Source organism: Budorcas taxicolor, chromosome 1 (assembly GCF_023091745.1).
Source record: "Budorcas taxicolor isolate Tak-1 chromosome 1, Takin1.1, whole genome shotgun sequence".
NCBI lineage: Eukaryota > Metazoa > Chordata > Mammalia > Artiodactyla > Bovidae > Budorcas > Budorcas taxicolor.
This window is the reverse complement of record NC_068910.1, coordinates 27,427,040-27,443,139: the sequence shown is the minus strand read 5'-3', so window position 1 is coordinate 27,443,139 and position 16,100 is coordinate 27,427,040. Positions and strand designations below refer to the sequence as shown.

The 16,100-nt window shown below is 39.9% G+C and overlaps 1 protein-coding gene across 1 annotated transcript in view; it reads right to left on the bottom strand.

The window, feature by feature from the left end:
• TAFA1 (TAFA chemokine like family member 1) overlaps positions 1 to 16,100 on the bottom strand; it is a 509,833-nt gene that overhangs the window by 99,560 nt on the left and 394,173 nt on the right. The gene's annotated exons all lie outside the window — the stretch shown is intronic.

Below are 16,100 nucleotides of genomic sequence, written 5' to 3'. Positions count from 1 at the left end.
GGATTCTCCAGGCAAAAATACCAGAGTGGGTTGCCATGCCCTCCTCCAGGGGGTCTTCCCAACCCAGGAATTGAACCCAGGTCTCCCACATTGCAGGTGGATTCTTTATCATCTGAGCCATGAGGGAAGCCCATGAATACTTGGGTGGGTAGCCTATCTCTTCTTCAGGGGATCATCCTGACCCGGGAATTGAACTGGGGTCTCCTGCATTGTAGGCAGATTCTTTACCAGCTTCCATTTATTGAGCACTTATCTGCCAGGAATTTGTAAATCACTTTGTTCACTAACTCATGTAATGCTTGCTGATCCTATCAGAGACATGCTATTAATTTCTCCCATTTTTACAGATGAGGAAACTAAGGACAGAGGGGTAAGAGTTAAATTTCTTTCATATCTGTACATTTTATCTTTATCTTGCTGTGTTGGATATATCCATATAAAGCCACCTTTAATGTTCACGACCAAGATGGTGTGATTACTCACCTAGAGCCAGACATCCTGGAATGTGAAGTCAAGTGGGCCTTAGAAAGCATCACCACGAACAAAGCTAGTGGAGGTGATGGAATTCCAGTTGAGCTATTTCAAATCCTGAAAGATGATGCTGTGAAAGTGCTGCACTCAATATGCCAGCAAATTTGGAAAACTCAGCAGTGGCCACAGGACTGGAAAAAGTCAGTTTTCATTCCAGTCCCAAAGAAAGGCAATGCCAAAGAATGCTCAAACTACCGCACAATTGCACTCATCTCACATGCTAGTAAAATAATGCTCAAAATTCTCCAAGCCAGGCTTCAGCAACATGTGAACCGTGAACTTCCAGATGTTCAAGCTGGTTTTAGAAAAGGCAGAGGAACCAGAGATCAAATTACCAACATCCGCTGGATCATGGAAAAAGCAAGAGAGTTCCAGAAAAACATCTATTTCTGCTTTCTTGACTATGCCAAAGACTTTGACTGTGTGGATCACCAGAAACTGTGGAAAATTCTGAAAGAGATGGGAATACTAGACTACCTGACCCGCCTCTTGACAAACATATATGTAGGTCAGTAAGCAACAGTTAGAACTGGTCATGGAACAACAGACTGGTTCCAAACAGGAAAAGGAGTATGTCAAGGCTGTATATTGTCACCCTGCTTATTTAACTTCTATGCAGAGTACATCATGAGAAACGCTGGGCTGGAAGAAGCACAAGCTGGAATCAACATTACCGGGAGAAATATCAATAACCTCAGATATGCAGATAACACCATTCTTATGGCAGAAAGTGAAGAGGAACTAAAAAGCCTCTTGATGAAAGTGAAAGTGGAGAGTGAAAAAGTTGGCTTAAAGCTCAACATTCAGAAAATGAAGATCATGGTATCTGGTCCCATCACTTCATGGGAAATAGATGGGGAAACAGTGGAAACAGTGTCAGACTTTATTTTTGGGAGCTCCAAAATCACTGCAGATGGTGACTGCAGCCATGAAATTAAAAGATGCTTACTCCTTGGAAGAAAAGTTATGACCAACCTAGATAGCATACTGAAAAGCAGAGACATTACTTTGCCAACAAAGGTCCATCTAGTCAAGGCCATGGGTTTTCCAGTGGTCATGTATGGATGTGAGAGTTGGACTGTGAAGAGAGCTGAGCACCGAAGAATTGATGCTTTTGAACTGTGGTGTTGGAGAAGACTCGAGAGTCCCTTGGACTGCAAGGAAATCCAACCAGTCCATTCTGAAGGAGATCAGCCCTGGGATTTCTTTGGAAGGAATGATGCTAAAGCTGAAACTCCAGTACTTTGGCCACCTCATGCAAAGAGTTGACTCATTGGAAAAGACTCTGATGCTGGGAGGGATTGGGGGCAGGAGAAGAAGGGGACGACAGAGCATGAGATGGCTGGATGGCATCACGGACTCAATGGACATGAGTCTGAGTGAACTCCGGGAGTTGGTGATGGACTGGGAGGCCTGGTGTGCTGCGATTCATGAGATCTCAAAGAGTCGGATACGACTGAGCGACTGAACTGAACTGAACTTAATGTTTTATGGAATGCTTGCAAATAAAAATTAAAAGAGCAAAATGAATATTTCTAGAAAGAGCTGGAATTCCAACTCACACTGCCTTCCTCCTCAGCCCATGGTCTGGGCTGTGACACCTTCGGTTTTCAAATCTGCTTACATTTTACTATCCTTGTGGAGCTTTCAAAGAATACAAATACTCAGGTCCCACCCTCTCTCAATGAAATAAAAATACTTAAGGATGTGGTCAAGACGTTGGTGTTTTTAAGAACCTCTCTGATGACTGTAATGTGCAGCTGGATGAATTCACAGTACCCTTTAATCTTCCTAGTGTGAAGTATCTCCTCTTCCATGGTTAAGACATCATCACCTCAGTCTTTCTCACTTTTTCTTTCTAACTGAAATCAACTCTCCTTTTGCCGTGGTGATCTTGATACATTACCAAAAGGTTTCCTGAAGAGCCTTGGACTCTCATCCTAGACCTTTTGAATATGCACAAATCAGGGCTTTCTAGTCCTCCAGCTAATTAGATGCTCAGGTTTCCTTTGGGATGAATGTCCTCTTGCATAATCTTCACTCAGTTTTTTTTTGGCCAGCAAATTTGATGCACCTTTGCTGAGCAAGCATTGACTTAAATATTAGAATTGACTTGCATCTTTTCTGGCATTTCTTGGGTTTAATCTCACTATTGCTTAGAAACATAAGTTTAAGTACAATGAATAGGAGCTATGGTAGAAGCAATGTTTTTGATTCCTTTACTAGGTAGTGAAAAACTCTCAGGAAATTGAATGTCATTTATCAACACAAAATCCTTTAGCGCCAGACTCCACCACTTTTGGACAGAGTTCCAATGCCTCATCTTGGTTACCAGGGTGCTGCATGAGTTCATCCTAGGGAACGCTCTGGTCTCACCTCTTCCAGACCTAATCCACACTCTTCTCTCTCCAGGCACACTAAGCATCTTTCACTTCTCTGGATCCATAGGGCCCCTTGTTGACGCCACTTGTACATATACTGTTCCTCTGCCTTGAACATACTACTGTATTGTCTTATCTGCTTAGTCAGGTCTCAGTTTGGATGTTAATTCTGCAGGGAAACCATCCAGACCTCTTCCCTACAGTGGGTTAATACCCTCACCTTGGCTCTCAGACTGCCTTGGGCTAATCCTTCTCATACAGTCTTGAAGTCACCCATTTACGGTCATCTCCCCTAGATCTCATAATCATTAGGTCACACTGTCTCTGATGCTCAGTAACAACAGTGTTTGTGGAATGAATCTTCGGTATGTGGGCATTTTCCTGGGCCATTTTCTCTATCATTTTTCGCTTAGAAGGTAGTATTAGACATTTTTCTTTTGAATGCTACAGATTCTATAAGATGATATTGTCAAAAATGACAGGCTTTAGACAAATGGTATTAACTCTTAAAGACATACCAAAAATCAGTCAGTCAGCAGGCTGCAAGATCATTTGTAACATTTATCCATCTGAATAATTGAGTGCACTGAAAAACTTTACCGTTGATCAAAAGTTCTATGTAAATTTTCTCTTTATATATATTTTTTCTCCACCTGGAACATTAGGAATAATCAGTGATGGAACACACCTCTACTTGAGGTCTTCCTTTTCATTTGCATTAAAATGGAATAAAAATTTTCAGCATACAAACACAAGAAGAAGGATAAGTAAAGTCAAGCTCCTTAATGTCCTTTAATTCAGCAATTTGAAGTGCAGGATCTGGTGAGGCTCTATGGATGAATCTGTTAATGGGGATAATCATCACAGTACCCACCCATCTCGTGCTGTTGTAAAGTTCTGACATGAAAATGCTGGTAAAGTTCTCAGCAGGGTACCTGACACATGGTACTCCCCAACTTCCAGTTCCTGCAGTCATTATTATCCTTTATCTATAACAGCTCTTAGTACAGTGGAGAATTTTTATAGTGTGCCTGTGGCTTTATTATACTGCTTCTCAACTCTATGTGCTTGAGGATTTTGAAGGGAGCAGGACTCAGTAATGTGAAAAACAATTTTCTCATTATTTCCTTCTTTACAAAATAGACTTATATAATCTGAATCCATCTGAATTTTTACATACTACCTCAGATTTCAGGAATGGGTTGGTCAGGCATCCATTGGGTATATGTGTTAGGGAAGTTTTCTTTTCCTTTTTTGCTACATAGATCAGGGCATTGTAAATTTGTAATGAAATGAACTAGAGTCAAAGAACATATAGGTTAATCAGGAAGAAAATAAACTAACATGAGCCTGTAGTTAGCTGCCATGTTTAAATATACCTCAAATTATCAGCCCTTTACCCTGATGCCCTGCCTGATATAATGAACCTGCTGCTGCTGCTGCTAAGTCGCTTCAGTTGTGCCTGACTCTGTATGACCCCATAGACAGCAGCCCACCAGGCTCCCCCGTCCCTGGGATTCACCAGGCAAGAACACTGGAGTGGGTTGCCATTTCCTTCTCCAATGCATGAAAGTGAAAAGTGAAAGGGAAGTCGCTCAGTCGTGTCCGACTCTTAGCGACCCCATGGACTGTAGCCCACCAGGCTCCTCTGTCCATGGGATTTTCCAGGCAAGAGTACTGGAGTGGGGTGCCATTGCCTTCTCCCATCATGAACCTAGTAGTTACAATATTTTCTAAAGTCAGACAGTAGAATTGAAAAGCAGTGACTTGCGATTTCTATCAGAAAGTTTTGCTTGTTTGATTTGGAGGTGCTGGTGAGCATTCTTTGCAGCAGTGTGTCTGGCTCAGCATAGGGAGACTGAAACATTCGGGTGACAGCTACCATGTGGATAACAGTGTGTGTGGAAGGCGGGAATATCAAAAAGGCAATTTGATTTGCTTAGATTTGGCATTGTCTCAAGTGTCAGTAGGGAGTTTTTAAAATCTGTTGTCAGGCACTACAGAGGCAGATTTCTGTCTAAGTAGAGGACTCTCAGTGCTGCTCCTCACTCACCAAGTTCCAAGTTGACTTATCATTCAATTTCCCCCAGCAGATTGCTGCACTGCTGCCTTCCCTAAACATTTGATGAGCACATCTCTGTTACAAGAACTATACTCAGAACTAGAGACGCACAGCTCAATTATAAAACTATTGTCTGACCCCTGCCTATGTTTTCAATCTCTTCTGGCATATGATCTCATTATTGTTTGAGAAAACCACAATGATTTCCTCGAGTTGTTGATCAAATTCCAAGGCTTTTGCCCAGCTGTTCTCTGCCTGGGATGCTCTTTACCCAAGAAGCTTAAGTCACAACTCAGACCTCTTGTCACTTCTTCCCAGAAGTCTCAGTTTCCCAGCCTCCTTTAGATTCTTTATTATTACATACTCTCTGAATTCCTTTGCTCCAGAACATGCAGTTTCTACTTGAACAATCTGATGTATGATTAAAGTAAGATGTGTCTTCCTGGCTGGACTGTAGTTTCCATGAGAGCAAGGAACTAACTTTGTTCATCATTATGTGAACATGTGTTTGGCGTAATTCCTGGCACATACTCAATGCTCTGAAAAGAACTACTGATGAACAGATGATTGCCTTTAGACACAAGTCAATAGAAAATTATACTACATTATGGTAAATTCTGACAAATATTATCCAGGATATGCCAGGGACACAGAGAAGGGTTATCTGTTAGATTTGGGTGCATAGGTCTGAGGAAAGGCCTCGGGAGCTGGTGCTGTAACTTGGCTGATGAGCTTGGAGTGGGATGGGGTAGCGGGAGAAGTGCTGAGGGCACATTTTTGTCAGAGGGATTAATCAGGGTCAAGAGAAAAGTTTATACTGTATTAAAATTAGGAGATGATGAGAAAATGATGGATTTGAAAGATATGTGATGGGAATGATGAGTGTGTATGCTGAAGACGCCTTCAAGATGCTGTCACTCCCAAGGAAGGGAATACATGAAGTGGGAGGCACTCTGAACCTTCCCTACCTAGGTTTTCAGTGCTGGCTCCTACTCATCATTTCTAGCAGTTCTTCATTTGGGGTCTCAGATCTCCTGCTACCATGCTTAGAAGAAACGATTTAACCTCTCTAAGGCACCCGGTTCTTCCTCTATAAAATGGGATAATAATAGTACCTGTCTTATAAGGCTGCTGTTATGAGAAATACATAAAGTAATACACAGGTCTGGCACCTATTAAGAGCTCAATAATTATAAGCTAGTACAATGATCAGTTTTAAATTCATACTATAACTCGTGTCCCATATAGGTGATGAGACCGTTGCCAGCTGATAAGGACTTAACCTCCCTTGTTTACAGGTAAGAGAATGAAGCAGATATCCAGAAAGAGCCCAGGAGGAAAGGTGACCATCATCTGTGAACGCTGTGAAGAGCACAGATGGACTCGCCTCAGTTTGAGCTGCCTTGAGGCCTCCTTTGTGCACTCTCCGCTCTCGGTACTCTATGATAGCCCCGGTATATTGTCACAATAACTTCCCTTTTCACTTGAGCCCCTACTGAGAGGATTGATGAGAACAGGTGCCCAGCACAGAGCAACAATGCCATGTAAGCACCAAAGGAGAACGTGAATGATCATTTCTGAGTCACACTAGCATGCCATTCCGTATCTGAAGGAATGTGACCTTCCCTTGAATGAATGGCTAGTTAACCACCCAACCAGGGTGAGTCAGCAGGCCTAAGTAATACTGCTGACCTTGAATTTGAGTCCATTGAATTTTAAGGCTTCCCAGGTGACTCAGTAGTAAAGAATCCACCTGCCAATGGAGGAGTCGCAGGAGATGTGCATTCAGTCCCTGAGTTTTCCTATTCATGTGGTCCTTCTTTTCTCCCTTCCTAGGCTCATGGCATCCATATCAGTTTGAGGGCAAAAAATTCTCATCTTTCAATTTTCTACCAGAGTTTCTGAATGACTTTTGAACTTAACAAAGATCATTTGGGCATCTCTTCTCTGGTTGGTGTGTAATTCACATCTTATTGTTTAAGCTGGGAGCAGACCCTCAAAACTTCAAAGAGCTTGATAGAATACAGTACTGATTTTTCAAAATACTATTCATCTGCATAAATTTCTACATGGGCCTCAGAAGGGGACAGAGTTTTACCACTTTCCTAGATGAAGTTATCACAATCTTCCACATAGAAAGGGACCAGCATCCTCAGTAGCTTCCAGTGCTGTTAGAGAAGGACAGGGCTATAGATTTTCCTAGAAGTGTGAAATAATTCACCAGGCTTACTCATTATTCATATGGACAGCACATTAATAACACAGGACCTGAAATTTTACCTTATCTAGGCTGGAGCCAAGCTAGAGGGATGAGGACCTGACTCCATAGATTTAGAACAACATTTTTTCCCCTTTCTAAAAAAAAAAAATTGATTAAATGTGCTTTCATATCAGACAAGAACAGGTCTTTGAAAACACCTGAGCTCATTGTAGATAAATGGAAACCAATGACTTTGGAGCTATGTTAGGGAAATTTTCTTATTGATGATTTTGGAATTCTGTGTAACCAAGTACATTCCACCTAGATAACTGACAACAACCTGGGATATGTTCCATCATAATTACACACACACACACACACACACACACACACACACACACATGTGCACCAATTTACACACTCTGACAAATGTTTGTGCAGAGAGTTTTGTGTTTCTCAAGTGGCTACATAGATGGGCTTTACAATAGGATTTACTATATCTAGGTGCAAGTGTGGCAAATAGAAAGGGAAAGAGTGGAAGCTGGGACAGATTTTATTTTCTTGGGCTCTAAATGCACTGTGGACAGTGACTGCAGCCACGGAATTAAAAGACACTTGCTCCTTGGAAGGAAAGCTATGACAAGCTTAGTGTATTAAAAAGCAGAGACATCACTTTGCCAAGCAAAGTCTGTATAGTCAAAGCTACAGTTTTTCCAGTAGTCATTTATGGATGTGACAGTTGGACCATAAAGAAGGTTGAGGGCCAAAGAACCGATACTCTTGAATTGTGGTGCTGGAGAAGAATCTGAAGAGTTCCTTGGACAGCAAGGAGATCAAACCAGTCAGTCCTAAAGGAAATCAACCTCAACTACTCATTGGAAGGACTGAGCCTGAAGCTCCGATATTTCGGCACCTGATGGGAAGAGCTGACTCATGGAAAAGACCCTGATGCTGGGAAAGATTGAAGGCAAAAAGAGAAAAGGTTGGCAGAGGATAAGACGGTTAGATTGCATCACCAACTCAGTGCAATGTTTTGAGCAAACTCCGGGAGACAGTGAGGGACAAGGAGGACTGGTGTGTTGCAGTCCATGGAGTCACGAAGAACTGGACGTGACTTAGCAACTGAACAAAACCAAGAAATATGCACTAAATATACTTCCATATTTAGTTTTCTCCCTGGAAAGGACATCAAAATTCTGAGATTTCTTTGGTGATATCTGGACTCATGAACCCAATCCTGTTGAGGAAATATGGTGAATTATATGTCTAAGAACTGAGGCTAAATAAAGTTAAGGAAAGGAGTTATAATGCATGTGATTTGTATTATGTTCCCCAAACATCCAGTCTCATTAGAAAATTTCCTATTTATCTTCCTCCTTTTCAGTGAACCAAATAAAGGAAAGTGGCTAACTAGTTGAGTTTGTAAGCTGTTTATCATTGAGTATAATTTATATGTGATTTTTCTCTCTTCCCTCCTTAATACTGCATATTACTAAACTTTTCATCTCTGCATATAACTGACTGCTGAAACATTACATTTCAGAGCTTAATTTACATTTCTTCTCTTGAGTGAATTTAAGCACTTTTTTTCATGTTTACTAGCTATTCTTTTACAGAAAGAGTGAAGTATTTAAGATATTTTTTATGTTAAAAATGAAAAGGTTAAGACCATTTTAAAAATAATGTGACACCATTTTGATTTACTGAGTTTCATGTGTATATCCATAAGTCTACATGTGCATAGATATTATCTGTAATAATGCACAGAAATCTGGTGACGATGATTCCCTCTGGCAAATACGATGTGAGAGGATTAGTGGAAAAAGGGAGGAGGAGGACTATTCTTATTTTGATCCTTTCTTTGCTGTTTTTGCATACATGTATTTCCATTTATGGGGCTTCCCTGGTGGCTCAGTGGTAAAGAATCTGCATGCCAATGCAGGAGATGTGGGTTCAATCCCTGACTTGGGAAGATCCCCTGAAGAAGGAAGTGGCAATCCACTCCAGTATTCTTGCCTGGGAAATCTCATGGACAGAGGATCTTGGTGGGCTATAGTCCATGGGGTTCAAAAGAGCTGGACACAACTTAGCAACTAAACAACAACATTTGAATTTATCGAGGTTAGTACTTTTATATGAAAGAGCAAATTTCTTCCAACAAGTGATATGCTTATTAGCTTTAGAATACTAGGAAAATGGCTCTCTGAGCCAGGAGCCATACATTCCACTGTGTTTAGGGATCAGGTAAGCAATATCAATGTGTCAGAGCCTGGTGTGTAAGAAGGAGTGGTGAATCCTGCGGGAATTGGAGTGTCCCATCGAAGAGCAAGCAAAGCCAGTTTTCCCACTGCTCAGCCAAGGACCCAAGGAACACGTCTGACAGTAGTTTCTGCCAGTGGGCTCTCAGAGTTGGAACCTATGGCTTTAAACTAAAAAATGAAAAGTGACACCCACACTTAGAGGTATGGGATTACCTGAAAACTGAATACCGTTCTCTTTATCCTGACAAGGAACAAATCGAGAAACAGCACATTTATTAGATGGTCTAAAAACTCTGTCAGCTCTTGTATGCCCTTCCTCTCATTGATTGCTCTGACTAATGTAGACTTGAATTCCTTACCTACCTGGGCAGGAATCGGTGTCAAGGAGGGGAGCAAAAGAAAATTTACACAATTCAGAAATTATTCTTGGAAATGCAACAATTATACTAATTATGCTATAAAAGACCTTCCTACAAGAACCGTAGAATCTCCTTTCAGCAACAGCTCGTAAAGAAAATGGTTGAACTCAGACTTCTGTTTATTAAACAAGCCAAAGTCTGCTTTGAAAGAGCGAGAAAAACTAAACAGAGATTGTAATGAAGGGACCATAGATAGCTACTGTGGCGTATAGCCTTAGTCCACCATAGGAATTCATTATTTGTTATGTATGGATGTTGAGTAACAAATGGCAGAACCAAAATAGGTCATCTTCTCTGTCCCCTAAAATATGTAATATGTGTGAATAAAAATAAGGGCTTAAGCTTTTTCAAACTACATCTCCCTGGAAGTTCTCTAGATGCTTTCCAAACCTAAGTTGAGCCTGACATGTCACTGAAATGTGATAAACCACATTACTGCCAAGACCTGTTGTGCACTGTTTGGTCTTTGGAAAAGCTATTCTTTGGCAAAACACTGAGTTATGGGCAAAGGAATATGAGTTATCGACTGGTCTTGGAAGACCTAAAACACTTTCCTGGAAACAAAAACAAAAACACAGTCTAAACAGTCTAACACCAACATGACCCTAAGTCCATTTCATGGAACACTGGGTCTGCAGGATATAAACAAGTGTTACATAGGAGAGGGTTTTATGGTCAAATATGTTTAGGGAATACTGGACTGAAGTTCTATAGGTTCCTGGTCTGCAGAGCTTCTCACAGCCTTTAATATGCTATCATGTTTTAGAAGGCTAAGAAGGGGCTATAATATGCAGTATTTCTCGTATGCATTTCATGCTATTCTACAGAAAATTGTTACTGAATTTCAAATTTTCTTCAGTTCTCTAATCTATCTATTCATGATGGGAATATAATGGCATGTGGTCAAGAAAATTTTCTTATGTATTTTCCAAAGGAGCAATCTTGAGAAGCAAGTTTTAGAGAGATTCTGGTCCTGGAATCTCAAATAATAAAATTTGAAAAAAGAAATAAAGTTTCAATCTACCAAATAACACTTTAGTTTGTTAAATTAGTTATATGCTGTGAGATAATACAAACAAGTTGTTTGGAAAAATGAATGAAGTAATTTCATGGACAGATGTTTTAATATTCCTTGCAGGCATCCATTGTCTTCTGTCTCTTTTATCCTTTCTTCCCTGGTTCCTCTTTCCCAGGCCTCTCTGTTCTTTGTATGTCCCTCCAGTTCACTGACTGAGGGCCTCCTTTTCTGTAATTCTGTTCCTTTTCCTGGGTCTGAGTCTTTGTGTTATCTTTCCCTTTGTCTCTTTTGCTCTTACCTTGGAAACTCGGTCAAGAAAAGCCCGGAACAAAATGTAGTGATATATTTTGGAAGTTTCTCTTTAAGGAAACAGCCAGGAGTATGATGCCTTTTTCATCGTATTAACTGTACACTAATGGTTAAAAACAAAATAATCTGGGGTTTCTGTATCTGAGAAAGTTAGAAAGTTTTATGATGTGAGGCGGTCTCTTCTTGCTCCTATCTCTGGCTTGTAATCCCAGTGTAAGAAGACAAGAATACCAGGTAAAATTTGCTACCAATCAGTCACTGAAATGGTCGTAAGTTACAAGGAATGAGAAAGGAAGGCCTATCAACTTATCATGGAGATTTTTCTTACTTATACTGACACTAAAACTTCACAATCAACGAAAAGTCCTCACTAAGCAGCAGTTACAATGATTTTTTCCACGTATTTGTCTAAGTTAGAAACATAAACTACATGAAAAAATACAAAATAGAGACAACTGCATGACAATTTTCCCATCAAACACTTTATTCCGTGCCCCCCCCCCCCCCACCAAATGACGACACTTCAATCATTCTACAAAACTGAAGCCATTATTTACACAAATGCTTCTAATTGCTCAATGACAATGACCTTAGGAAGGGTAATCAATCAACCATCTCAAAGACACAGAAAGGAAAGGGGAAAGTATTACCCAAAGTACTGAATGTTTCTGTAAGTATCCGTCATAGTTGCACTGTCTGTCTCTTCTCATGCAAATATTCTGGCATTCTGCAAGAAAGCCTTTGGAATAAAACATGTGTTTCTTAGATTGTGGTTTGCCTGTGCTTGCTAAATGGGGCCCTTGGAGTCAGATAGCCAGGCGGATCTTCTGGCTCTGCCACTATGGCTATAAGATTTTGAGCAAGTCACTCAATTTCTGAGCCTCAATTTCCTGGTGATTAAAACGGAAATAATTGAAGGTTACACCTTATGGGTCTGGGGTTAGAACTGAATAAACAGATTTGAAGGACTTGGAAACGTGGTATATGGTAAGCCTTCAAGAAAATGTTAGCCACTCTTTTTCTTATTGTTATCATCATTCTTACTATTTATAGTCAATTATTTTTAAGACTTTGATACTCTTTTTATGCCACTATAGATCAATTAGAATAATAAAATACAACTTCACAGGCCTCCTAGAAATTAGGTTTTTTGTTTGTTTGTTTTACATCATCTGCTTGGAAAAATTCTTCTCTTAAATAAATAATCATGCTTCTTCCATCATCTTCTTATTTATTGTATTCTAAATTTAGTCTCTGGAAAATAATTGGAGATTATGGAAAGACTACATTTTTAGTTGATCTCAACCAAAGATCTTGAGCACGGGGTCCACTCCATTTATTTTGAGTTATAGAATAATTAATAAAAACACAACATGATGTGAATTCTAGTGTAGCAAATTATATTCTCTCAGAATAGTGCTAGGCACACATCCAATTGTATAATGCTTCCTAAAATATCTGTAAAAGACTATGCCAAAATTTAGGTTGTTGAGTATGTATTTTTGGTATTTTGGTATTATTAGGCAACAGAATATCACTTTTAAACTAAAAGTCCACTCCTTAAATATCTTTCCAAATATCATGTATTATACTTTTCAATGAGTTGCTAAGATTATACTGCTAAATGTATGCCCCATTTAAAACAATCTGGTCTCAGATTATGAATCTTCAAACAATCCAATATAAACATTTTGAAAAATCAAGCTGTGCCTCTGTTTTTGGAAACACTGCAGAAAAGGCAACTGACCTGCAATTTCAGAGGAAAGCAAATAACAGCAATTGGAACACTTACCCTGGGAAATGCACTATGTAGAACAAAATATGCTTAAGACAAATGTGGTATCTGGATTGTCAACTGTTGTCATGGAGAGAAACTCGTTTCTATCCATTTTTAGGATGAGAAGGGAAATGTATGAAACATCATAAATACGCCAAAGTGGAAGATAGTTAGATAAATAGTGGTACATCCTACCCTGAAATTCTGTGTAGCTATTAACAATAATGTTTTTTTAAGAGTATGTATTAAGTTGGAAAATGTTCATCATATTGAGTTGCCCAAAATGTTCATTTTCTTATGGAAAAACCCAAACAACTATTTTGGCCAACCTGATATATTAACAGAAACAAGCTGTCAATCAAATAGTACTATAACATTTAAGTTCAATAAAATGTCTAGTTTGTGAGTTTCTTTCAATGGATTCAACCTCAAAGAGGTATACTTATTTTCTTACAAAGCAATAATATTATGGGTGATTTTAATGTATGGATGTGCTGTAGTTTTCAAAATTCTTATAATGAATATACATTTCAGAAGAAGACAGACCATCATTAGTGATATCCAGTATAAACACTTAGAAGCAGTTCCAAGAAAATATAGTGGCCAAAATGCCATTGTATTTAATTACTATGAAACAAAACTTCAGAAAATAATGTCTGTTTCTAAGCATTACCCACACTTATCAGTAAGACAGAAAACTGATACCATCATTTAAGGAGCACTTGAGGAGAACCAGACGTTAGACAAAGCACATTATACATATGATTTCCTTAGTTCTCACCACTACCTCATGAAGCGAAAACAATCATTATTCCCATTTACAAATGAGGAAACAGGTTAGGAAGCAACATTACTGGCCCAAGATCATCCCATTAGCAGCTGGTACAGCTGGGATTCCACTTGTGTCTAATTTCATAGTTTATGGTCTTCATAACTACACTGGAATTGTTCCTTTATATACTCACTTCCTACTCAGTTTGCATGTAGAGATCCAGGCCTTAAAACAGTTTTGATCAAAGTAACACAGACACTTTTTACTACACAGGCCAATGGATTCCAAGATTTTTGAGGAGTAGGATGCTTTGGAAATTAGAAACAATGAGTGTGAGGCTATAGAATATGCTCTACTTTATTGACTTTTGCTCAGAAGATAGACACTAACAGCTCTCCTGCCTAAACCTACCACACTAAAGGGCTCCGAGTTTTCAAAGTCAGACAGACTTGTTCTGAGAAACAAAAGTTACCGATATGTGGCTCAGCTTCTCAGAGAAACTCAGAGCCAAATGCCAGTTCCCCCTGTGTCGGCACAGACAGCGCGCTGCTCCCTATGTTCTCCCTTCAGATCCTGAAGGCAATTCTATTTCTAGGTAATCTGTGATTTAAACAAACAAAAAAAAGGAACTGGAAACAAAATGGAGGTTTATAGTTAAGAGACTCACTGCTTTCTCTGGCAGAGAAGAGGAGAAATCATCATGGTTTTATAATGTTTATTGGCTTTAGGGGCCAAGAGTTTCCTCCTCTAAGAGGATGCAATGGCTTTTCTGGTCTAGCTGCCTGCCTTCCCTGCAGTGGAGGGGCCTTATGGTACTGCCTGTGATCTGGAATAACTAAAAAGTCATAGCACAAGTCTCTCAACCGCAGCCCCACTGACACTGGCGGCATGATAATCCTTTGCTGTGGGAGCTGTCCTGTGCATCGTAAGTTGGTGAGCAGCTTCCTTGTCTTGTACATACCAGCTGCTGGTAGCACTCTTCCAGTTGTACCAGATATCTGCACCCAAATTGTCTCCAGACATTGTCAAATGGCTCCTGAGAATTGCCCTAATTGAGAACTACAGATCACAGTGCATTCCTAAATCTAACTTTTTCACATCTTCTTTAAAAAAAATAAAAAAGCTTGATCTTCCCATGGTACAGAATGCCCCAAGAGCTTGTCCCTCTTGCTGTGTGGCTGATTGGACAAAGGATAACATGAGACCCAAGCCAGGTCAATCATATTTAGTCTTTTGGAGATGGCATTTAAGATACAGGAAGTGAAGTGAAGTCGCTCAGTTGTGTCCAACTCTTTGCGACCCCATGGACTGTAGCCACCAGGATCCTCCATCCATGGGATTTTCCAGACAAAAGTATTGGAGTAGGTTGCCATTTCCTTCTCCAAGAGATCTTCCCAAATCAGGGATTGAACCCAGGTCTCCCATATTATAGGTAGATGCCTTACCATCTGAGCCACGAGGAAAGTTAAGATACAGGAAGTGGGTCACATGTACTTGTTGTATACCATGATGCTAAGTGAGATCAGAGTTGGTACCATGGAAATTAAAAGCTTTATGCCAATCCCTACGTTATGGGAGAGCAAAAGATAAAATCCTTGAAGGAACCAGTCTACACAGAGGAGAATGAGGGAAAGAAAGATCAAAACAAAGAAAACAAGATGGAAGCTGCCTAAACAGCTTATGAATCCCAAGACATTTGGCTGAATTTCCTATAACTGAGTTCCCCAGGATTTCTCTGTTTTCTTAAAAAATAACTTTCGCCTTTCTTGTTCCAGTTTGTGCGTGAATGTTTTCTTTCTAACCGCCAAATGCTTCATAATGAAAATACACAACATGAGCCAATCCAGAAGGTATCTTTCTCCATCTACATCTAGAGATAGGACCATGGACCCTAAGTCAAGAGGTTTAGGTTATAATTCCTGCTGTATGACCAGAGCAAGTGAGTCACTTCTCTGAGTCCTGATTTCCTTACTGAAGATTTTGAAGGTCAACTTACATCTGGCTCTAAAATGATGAAAGATAAAGATGGGGAGAGATATCTGTTATCCCTTTGAACGGTGGACTCTCTGTTTGACAGGCATATAAAATTGTTTACAGATGGTGGTCAAGACTGGTTGTTAGAGTCAGTCAGTTTCATCTCAAGAGTTAGCAGAGCTATAGCTGACCAATCATGGGACCAATGGAACATGAATGAACCATTCTAAGTCTCAGTTTTCTTCCTGTTTAAAATGGCAGGGAAAGTGTATCGACCCTGGTGGTCCTTGCCTTCAGGTTTTCAAGCCTTTTTCATCCACTTCCATCTGGACAGATGGGGTTGACTTATATAACCCATAGGATAGTGTGGAAACAATAAAGGATAACTTCTGAGGC